This window comes from Phocoena phocoena, chromosome 14, assembly GCF_963924675.1.
Source record: "Phocoena phocoena chromosome 14, mPhoPho1.1, whole genome shotgun sequence".
Taxonomy (NCBI): Eukaryota; Metazoa; Chordata; class Mammalia; order Artiodactyla; family Phocoenidae; genus Phocoena; species Phocoena phocoena.
This window is the reverse complement of record NC_089232.1, coordinates 62,374,818-62,384,199: the sequence shown is the minus strand read 5'-3', so window position 1 is coordinate 62,384,199 and position 9,382 is coordinate 62,374,818. Positions and strand designations below refer to the sequence as shown.

General features: G+C 39.1%; 1 pseudogene; it reads left to right on the top strand.

Annotated features, from left to right (window-relative positions):
* The first annotated feature begins 818 nt into the window (after positions 1-818).
* LOC136134114 (metal regulatory transcription factor 1 pseudogene) lies at positions 819-2,975 on the top strand (annotated as a pseudogene).
* The last annotated feature ends 6,407 nt before the right edge of the window (positions 2,976-9,382 follow it).

Sequence of the window (9,382 nt, the reverse complement as noted above, 5' to 3'; positions counted from 1 at the left end):
GTAATCATATTCTCACATCCTTACCATAGAGATACACACATTGCTTAGATAGTGAATCATGTTAGTAACAGATGTGGTGGTAAAAAATGTGCTCTCTGTGCTAAAATAACCTATATACCATGTAATTTTTAATAAACTATTTGTTTTTAAGTGGCTCAGATATCTACATTGCAGGAAATATTTAATGTAAGGTTAAGATGAAAGGGAAAATGTATGGTAAATTTCAATAGATTAACAGGTGCTAGATGATCTGGGAGATCAATGGCATCAGGGGTAAGGGTGGTTACCAGTTCTGCTATATGCATTATCCAAAGTCACAAACACAAGAGAATCTTTTCCTCTTTTAAAAATAATCTTGGGCTTCCATCTTTGACAAACTTGTCACATATAAAACTTGAATTGGAGTAATAAAAATCCTGTACCTTTTTGAGTTTAAATAACTCAGTTGGATCAACACTTCATGTCTAGAATGGCAGACTAAATTAAATTCAGTTGTAAGGGGAATGAAAAAAGATTACAAAGGTAATGGAAATATACTACCCCATCAATACAAGGACAGGAAAGTCAAGAAGGTGAAATGGTAGAGAAAAGTCCTCTTGAAGGAAATGAAATTAGAAAAGAGATTCCTTTGGACTAATTGCCTATCTACTGTATGGTAAGTAATATAAACCATTTGAAATAAAATTCACTTTAAAAAAAGAAAGTTTTGGTGCCACTGGGAAGGGGAGAAGCTGCTGCCACCGCCGCCATTGCCGGGAGCCGCGGAGACAGGTCACTACCTTTCCATTTCTCACAATTGGGCTGAGCACGACTGAACCATGGGGGAACACAGTCCAGATGACAGCATCAGCTACTTTGAGGTAGAGGAAGATGAGCTGACCCCTGATGACAAGATACTCAGGTTTGTGTATAAGAATGGACTGGTGCCTTCCTCATCTGGAACTGTTTATGATAGGACAACTGTTCTTATCAAGCAGGATCCTGGCACTTTGAAAGACGAAGATGACGACGGACAGTACAGAGAACACTTGCCGTTTCTAGTAGGGGGTGAAGAGGGCTTTCATCTAATAGATCATGAAGCAATGTCCCAGGGTTATGTGCAACACATTATCTCACCAGATCAGATTCATTTAACAATAAACCCTGGTTCCACGCCCTTGCCAAGAAATATTGAAGGTGCAGGCCTCACAACTGCAGTCGGAATGTCCAGAAACGAAACATAACGAAGTAAAGCGGTACCGGTGCACCTTTGAGGGCTGTCCCCACACCTACAGCACAGCAGGCAACCTGAGCACCCACCAGAAGACCCACCGGGGAGAGTACACCTTTGTCAGTAATCAGGAGGCCTGCGGCAAGGCCTTCCTCACCTCCTACAGCCTCAGGATCCACATGCGGTGCACACAAAGGAGAAGCCGTTTGAGTGCAAAGTGCAGGGCTGTGAGAAGGCGTTCAACACGCTGTACAGGCTGAAAACACATCAGAGGCTTCACACAGGGAAGACGTTTAACTGTGAATCTGAAGGCTGCAGCAAGTACTTCACCATGCTCAGTGATCTGAGGAAGCACATTCGAACCCAAACAGGAGAAAAGCCATTTCGGTGTGATCATGATGGCTGTGGAAAAGCATTTGCAGCAAGCCACCACCTCAAAACTCACGTCCGTACACATACTGGTGAAAGACCCTTTGTCTGCCCCAGTAATGGCTGTGAGAAAACTTTCAGCACTCAATGCAGTCTCAAAAGTCACATGAAAGGTCACGATAACAAAGGAAATTCATACAGTGCACTTCTAAATCACAATGGATCCGAGGATACAAATCACTCACTCTGAGGAATTGAAGCCTTCTGTCCACAGATTCCGAATTTCAAGAACATTCCAATACAGGCCAGAATGCTCACTTTCAGCACACTTTCACCAGCCATCATTTTTGAACCAATGTTCTGGAAGTCAGCTGACCCAGCCATCCAGGAAGATCCTCAACAGACAGCCTGGCATATCCGAGCCACCCCGGTCTCTACTACCAGCCTCAGCACCGTCTACTCCTCTGCCTGCTCCCTCCCTAGGAAGTGGCTCCCAGCAAGCTGCATTTGGCAACCAACCTGCTCTCTTACAACCTCCAGAAGTGCCTGTTCCCCACAGCACACAGTTTTCTGCTAATCATCAAGAGTTTCTTCCACACCCTCAGGCACCGCAGCCCATTGTGCCCGGACTTTCTGTTGTCGCTGGGGCTTTGGCGTCAGCAGCGGCAGTGGCGTCAGCCATGGCAGCACCGCCTCAGCCACAGAGTACTACTGAGCCCCTGCTGGCCATGGTCCAGACTCTGCCCCTGGATGCCAACTCTGTCCTAACTAGTAATCCCACTATAACCATCACCCTGACTCCGAGCACGGCTCTCCTGCAGCCCAGCCTCGTCACGGGAGAACAGAACTTACAGTGGTTACTGAATGGTGCCACCAGCTCACCACACACCCAAGAACAAATTCAGCAAACATCTAAAGTTGAGAAGGTGTTTTTTACCACTGCAGTACCAGTAGCCAGTAGCACAGGGAGCGCTGTACAGCAGATTGGCCTCAGCGTCCCTGTGATCATCATCAAACAAGAGGAGGCCTGTCAGTGTCAGTGTGCGTGCCGGGACTCCGCAAGGCGCAGGCAGCCAGCAGGAGGAAGGGCTGTCCTTCCCCTCCTGCTCCAGCGCTAAGCACCCAGCCTCCTGATGAGCCCAGCCTGAAGCTACCACCGCAGACTTTTTCCCCGCCCCCGATCCCCCTGTCATCCTCCTCCACCACATCCTTTTCCTGTGAGCAAAGCAGACAAGCAGTGACTCCTTCAGACCCTCAGACAGAAACATTACGTGCCATGGATACGTCAGAGTTTCTGTCCCTCCAGAACCTGGACACGCCGTCCAATCTGATTCCCACTGAAGCACCACTGCAGGTGGAGGAGGAGATGGGCCTGACCAGCAGCTTCTCCAAGTGAAAGACCCGGAGGTGCTCACCTCCAGGAACAGAGGCTGAGCAGGAGGCAGAAGGTCCGATGCCTACCATCATGGGGTCAGCAGTTTGAAGGAGGAAGAAATCCTCACCTTTCAGACTCATTTTCTTGGTCCCAAGACACCTATGGTCACATAATCTATGAAAAAGGAGGCCAGAATATAAAATGGAGGAAATATAGCCTCTTCAATAAGTGGTGCTGGAAAAACTGGACAGCTACATGTAAAAGAAAGTAATTAGAATACTTCCTAACACCATACACAAAAATAAACTCAAAATGGATTAAAGACCTAAATGTAAGGCCAGACTCTATAAAACTCTCAGAGGAAAACATGAGCAGGACTTGCTTTGACATAAATTACAGCAAGATCTTTTTTGACCACAAATAGCTCATGCTGCTCAATATCAAAAAAACAAACAGCCCAATCCAAAAAAGGGTGGAAGCCCTAAATAGACATTTCTCCAAAGAAGACATACAAATGGCCAACAAACACGTGAAAAGATGCTCAATATCAGTAATTATTAGAGAAATGCAAATCAAAACTACAATGAGGTATCACCTCACACCGGTCAGAATGGACATCATCAAAAAAAAACTACAAACAATAAATGCTGGAGAGGGTGTGGAGAAAAGGAAGCCCTCATGCATTGTTGGTGGGAATGTAAATTGATACAGCCACTATGGAGAACAGTATAGAGGTTCCTTAAAAAACTAAGAACAATCCCATTACTGGGAATATACCCAGAGAAAAGCATAATTCAAAAAGACACATGCACCCCAATGTTCATTGCAACAATATTTACAATAACTAGGACATGGAAGCAACCTAAATGCCCATCAACAGAGGAATGGATAAAGAAGATGCAGTACATATATACAGTGGAATATTACTCAGCCATAAAAAGGAACAAAACTGTCATAGAGAATGAAGTAAGTCAGAAAGATAAAAACAAATATCATATATTAACGCGTATATGTAGAATCTAGACAAATGGTATAGATGATCTTATTTGCAAAGCAGAAATAGACACAGACATAGAGAACAAATGTATGCATACCAAGGGGGAAAGGGGAGGGGTGAGAGGAATTGAGAGATTGGGGTTGACATATATACACTCTTGATACTATGTATAAAATATAATAGGTAACTAATGAGAACCTACTGTATAGCACAGGGAATTCTATTCAATGCTCTGTGGTGACCTAAATGGGAAGGAAATCCAAAGAAGAGGGGATATGTATATGTATAACTGATTCATTTTGCTGTACAGTAGAAACTAACACAACATTGTAAAGCAACTATATGCCAGTAAAAACTAATTTTAAAAATTAGGAAGATATATGAAGTGATTTATTTATATCAAAGTTAGTGGAACAGAGAAAAACACAATTTAAAATGAAATAATCAGGGACTTCCCTGGTGGTCCAGTGGTTAAGACTTTGCCTTCCAATGCAGGGGGTGCAGGCTCAATCCCTGGTCGGGGAGCTAAGGTCCCACATGCCTTGGGGCCAAAACACCAAAACATAAAACAGAAGCAATACTGTAACAAATTCAATAAAGACTTTAAAAATGGTCCACATCAAAAAATCTTTTTAAAAAAATGAAATAATTTTCCAGCAAAGATATTTGATCATGGAATTGCCAGTTATATAACACCTTTAATGTTTAAGAATAATACATGTAAAGTCTGAGTTATAAACTGTAAGTAATATCACTGCCCAACTCAATCCAAAAAAAATAACAATATAACAGCATCCACAAATTCTTAAATTTGTTACATACACACACACACACACACATACACACACAGAGCAAACCATATACTTCCTTATGTACATAGGTAATTATATTTCATAACCATGAAACATAGATATATTAATTCAAATTTTTCCTTTCTTATTTCGTCTGTGACAACAACAAAATGAACAAGGCCAGGTAGAAAACAAGAATGACCATGAACTTTGAGGGCAAGGGTATAATTCAACCAAATTCAAATATCTCTAACTCTGTAATAATAGAAATAGTACCTAGGTATACAACATGTGAGCAACAGTCAATTTCATACCCTTCTACCTTGTTAAGTGGTATCAGATGTAGTCAACATTGGTGCTTCCAAAAGAGACAGAATATTTTTATTCACATTGGAAAAATAAGAAACACTCCCATGAAGAGGCTATAACTCCTTATATGTTTACTGAGAATTTCATGTACTCTCTTGATATTTACTCATGCTGTAATCGCTACTAGGTCACAGATGACTGTGGTAAACTCAATCAGGCACTGAGAAAAAATACTCTTACTTCAACTAAATGAGTGCAATAGTTTGTTCTTCCACTAGTAGATTGTTCTGGTCTCTTTCAAGTGTAGACCCCTCATCTCAGCACACACCCTTTTTTTTTTTTAATTAGGATCCCAAGTTCAATAAGCGTAAATAGTAAGTTACAAGATGTAAGGGCAGGATCACAAAAGAATAGTGTTCTCAGTCACATTGTCACCTGTTTAAAGAAACCAATTAAGCAACTGCCCTGATATTTCATTCTATCGCTCTCTTTCTTTTTATATGTGTAACATGTATTCCGTGTGCCAAGAGCTGTGATCAATGTTTCAGAAGTGTTATCTTGTTTTAATAATGACCCAATTCTCAAAATTTTTTCAGTGAGAAAACTGAGGCAGAGTGACATTAAGTAATTTGTCCAAGGTCACCTAACTCACAAGGGGTAGAGGTGGGATTTGAACTCCGACCATAGGACTTTAGAGCCCATACTCTTAACCACTACAAGGTACAGCCCTTTATATTAGTTTGGAAGAAATCTTTTAAAATAACTAATGATGTTTGATGCAAATGAGATTCCAGATCCAAAATTCATCATTCATGGAGTTGAAAGGAGATCTCCAAATTTATCCTAATCCCCCATACACACACCTGCTAAAGCCTAGTGTATCTGGCAAATATTTGGTACTCGTTATATATTTGCTGAATCAACAAATGAAAGAATACAGTATGAATATCCAAATCAACTCAGACAGGAAGATGTCATTATCTAAGGCTTATTATTTTTTGGAATAGTGGCTTTGACTCTATTTCAAGGTGATAGCACTATTTTTGACACTGCAATAGCTCAATCATTACAAATACTATAGGCACTGGGATGATTATAATTGGTCAGTTCAATGATATCCATTAGATTGGGAGTTGATCAGAAAGAGATAATATATAAACTTGGATAAAGCATTATATATTTTTAAAATTTTCTTCCCAGCTTTATTGAGATATTATTTACATATAGCATATGTAAATTTAGGGGTGTACACTATGATGATTAGATATATGTATATATTACAAAATGATTACCACAATAAGGTTAGTTAGTATCTCTATCCCATCACATAGGCATAATTGTTTTCGTGTGTGGTGATAACATTTAAGATTTACTTTCAAGTATATAATACAGTATTAATAATTATAGATACTCTTATATTGATGATTTTAGGTGTTGATCCAGTCTTTTTTTTTCATTTTTTATTAGTTATCTATTTTATACATATTAGTGTATATATGTCAATCCCAATCTCCCAGTTCATCCCACCACCACCACCACCACCAAAGCATTATATATTTTTAAAGGAGAAAAAGAATGTTGACTGCAGGAAACATAAAATATAAGTGAACATAAGTTGGACTTATGTTCTCCATAAGGAGGACTAAAAGTAGGTGCTGTAGGAGTACTTGTTGATTGATGTCTTGGATCAGTGAATTATAGCAAATTTAGATTTCTTTATATAACTGACACTTTTTAAATCATACCTAAGTAAACCAAATCCACTCTTGGAATAGTCTTCAGTTGTTTCATTGTGCCTTGTTTCATGACCAAATGTTCTTCTTAATTTCGGAAGGCAATATAATAAGCAATTATTTAAATACAAACTATGTCATCAAAAGCTATTGACTGATGAGAGATCAGACTCAGGCAACATTAGGAGAATTAATGAAAATATAGTGAGTAAAGAGACAAATGCCAATGGGGGAGTAATCTATAATATCTGTACCTTCGGTAATGCCTGTGGAAGATTTCCAAGAGGGCTCCTCTAAGGAAAAAAGCTAATTATTTCAGATGTCTCCTCTGTAAAGTCACAGGTCTGTAATCTCTTGTCAAAATGTATAACTTTTAGAAAAGAGTAGAAAACAGCTATGGATGAGTGGGAAAGTGCCAGCTCCCAAGGAGAAAATGATTGGGCTCTAGATGACAGCCTGTCCTGGAGGAAGACAGAGGAACCCCATTGAGACAGAACAAACCATAGCAATTTCATCTTTAATATATTGGATAAAAAGTCCAGGGGAGAAAGCAATTGTTCATGATTTTCTCATTAATATACTATTTAAGAATGTCAGAAGCATCATGACTACTCATGGAAAGATTTTTCAAAATGAAAATCTTAATTATTACCCATAATATTATCTATTTAAATAATAATCAACACCTAAGCCCTGAAAAGTTGACCAATACCAGGAATATGAATAGTTGTATTACTGTTTCAGTCAGAAAACAGAACAAAATAAAATACCAGTGAATCAATTTTTCCTCCCCAATTTTTCATTTGCTATATTTGTCAAAAAATATTTAAAAGGTAGCAGTTTAGAAAATAGAACAAAATTAAATCATTGAGTTTTTGTCTGTAAAGCATTTTAGGTAAACAATATTTTCAAAAGGTTCTATCATCTAATTTCCACCTGAAGGTTTTGAATCATACACAGTCCAGGAAGTCTGGCAGTAGAGGATAGCAGAACCATAGGAATTTGAGATATATTAGATTTAGCACCCAGGAGGCTACTCATTTCAAAATAAAATTTTCCAAATTTTTAAAGCAGTTCTCTGAGCATACTTGAATGCCCTTCTTCTTTCCAATGGCTATCACAACATTCTCAAATCTATATTTACCCCAAATTTCATCTTTCTTTCCATACTTCAACTATATTTTAATTTTGCTGTCCCCCATTTCATTGCTTTTTTTCTGTGCTTAATTCCCTAAACATAGAAACCACAAAAAATTGAGACTAAATAGAAAAATGTAATTAAGAAATCCATCAAAAAAAAAAAAAAAGAGGGCTTCCCTGGTGGCGCAGTGGTTGAGAGTCCACCTGCCAATGCAGGGGACATGGATTCGTGCCCCAGTCCGGGAGGATCCCACATGCCACGGAGCGTCTGGGCCCGTGAGCCATGGCTGCTGAGCCTGCGTGTCCGGAGCCTGTGCTCCGCAACGGGAGAGGCCACAACAATGAGAGGCCCGCATACCGAAAAAATAAATAAATAAATAAAAATAAATAAATAAAGTTATTAAAAAAAGAGAGAGAGAAAATGTACGTTAGAGTTTATGCAAAGAGAAGGAAAATTCTAGATAGAGGAATGTGTCTCAGCCTCTTTAACTCACATGCCCCTTAAATATAAAAAAGAAAAAAAGAAGCCTTTATTTAATGTTATTTAACATTTCAGGGTACATTTTATGTGGTGTAATGAAAACAAGTCATACTATAAGACATAATTTTTATATTGACTACCTTTTATCTTTTTTTAAAAACATCTTTATTGGAGTATAATTGCTTTACAATGGTGTGTTAATTTCTGCTTTATAACAAAGTGAATCAACTATACGTATACATATATCCCCATATCTCTTCCCACTTGCATCTCCCTCCCTTCTACCCTCCTTATCCCACCCCTGTAGGTGGTCACAAAGCACCAAGCCGTTCTCCCTGTGCTATGCTGTTGCTTCCCACTAGCTATCTATTTTACATTTGGTAGTATATATAAGTCTATGCCACTCTCTCACTTCTTCCCAGCTTACCCTTCCCCCTCCCCATGTTCTCAAGTCCATTCTCTATTCCTGCATCTTTATTCCTGTCCTGCCCCTAGGTTCTTCAGAACCTTCTTTTTTTTTAGATTCCATATATATGCGTTAGCATATGGTATCTGTTTTTCTCTTTCTGACTTACTTCACTCTGTAGGACAGACTCTAGGTCCATCCACCTCAATACAAATAACTCAATTTTGTTTCTTTATATAGCTGAGTAATATTCCATTGTATATATGTGCCACATCTTCTTCATCCATTCATCTGTTGATGGACACTTAGGTTGCTTCCATGTCCAGGTTATTGTAAATACAGCTGCAGTGAACACTGTGGTACATGACTCTTTTTGAATTTTGGTTTTCTCAGGGTATATGCCCAATAGTGCGATTGCTGGGTCGTATGGTAGTTTCTTTTTTAGTTTTTTAAGGAAGCTCCATACTGTTTTCCATAGTGGCTATATCAATTTACATTCCCACCAACGGTGTAAGAGGGTTCCCTCTTCTCCACACCCTCTCCAGCATTTATTGTTTGTAGATTTTTAATG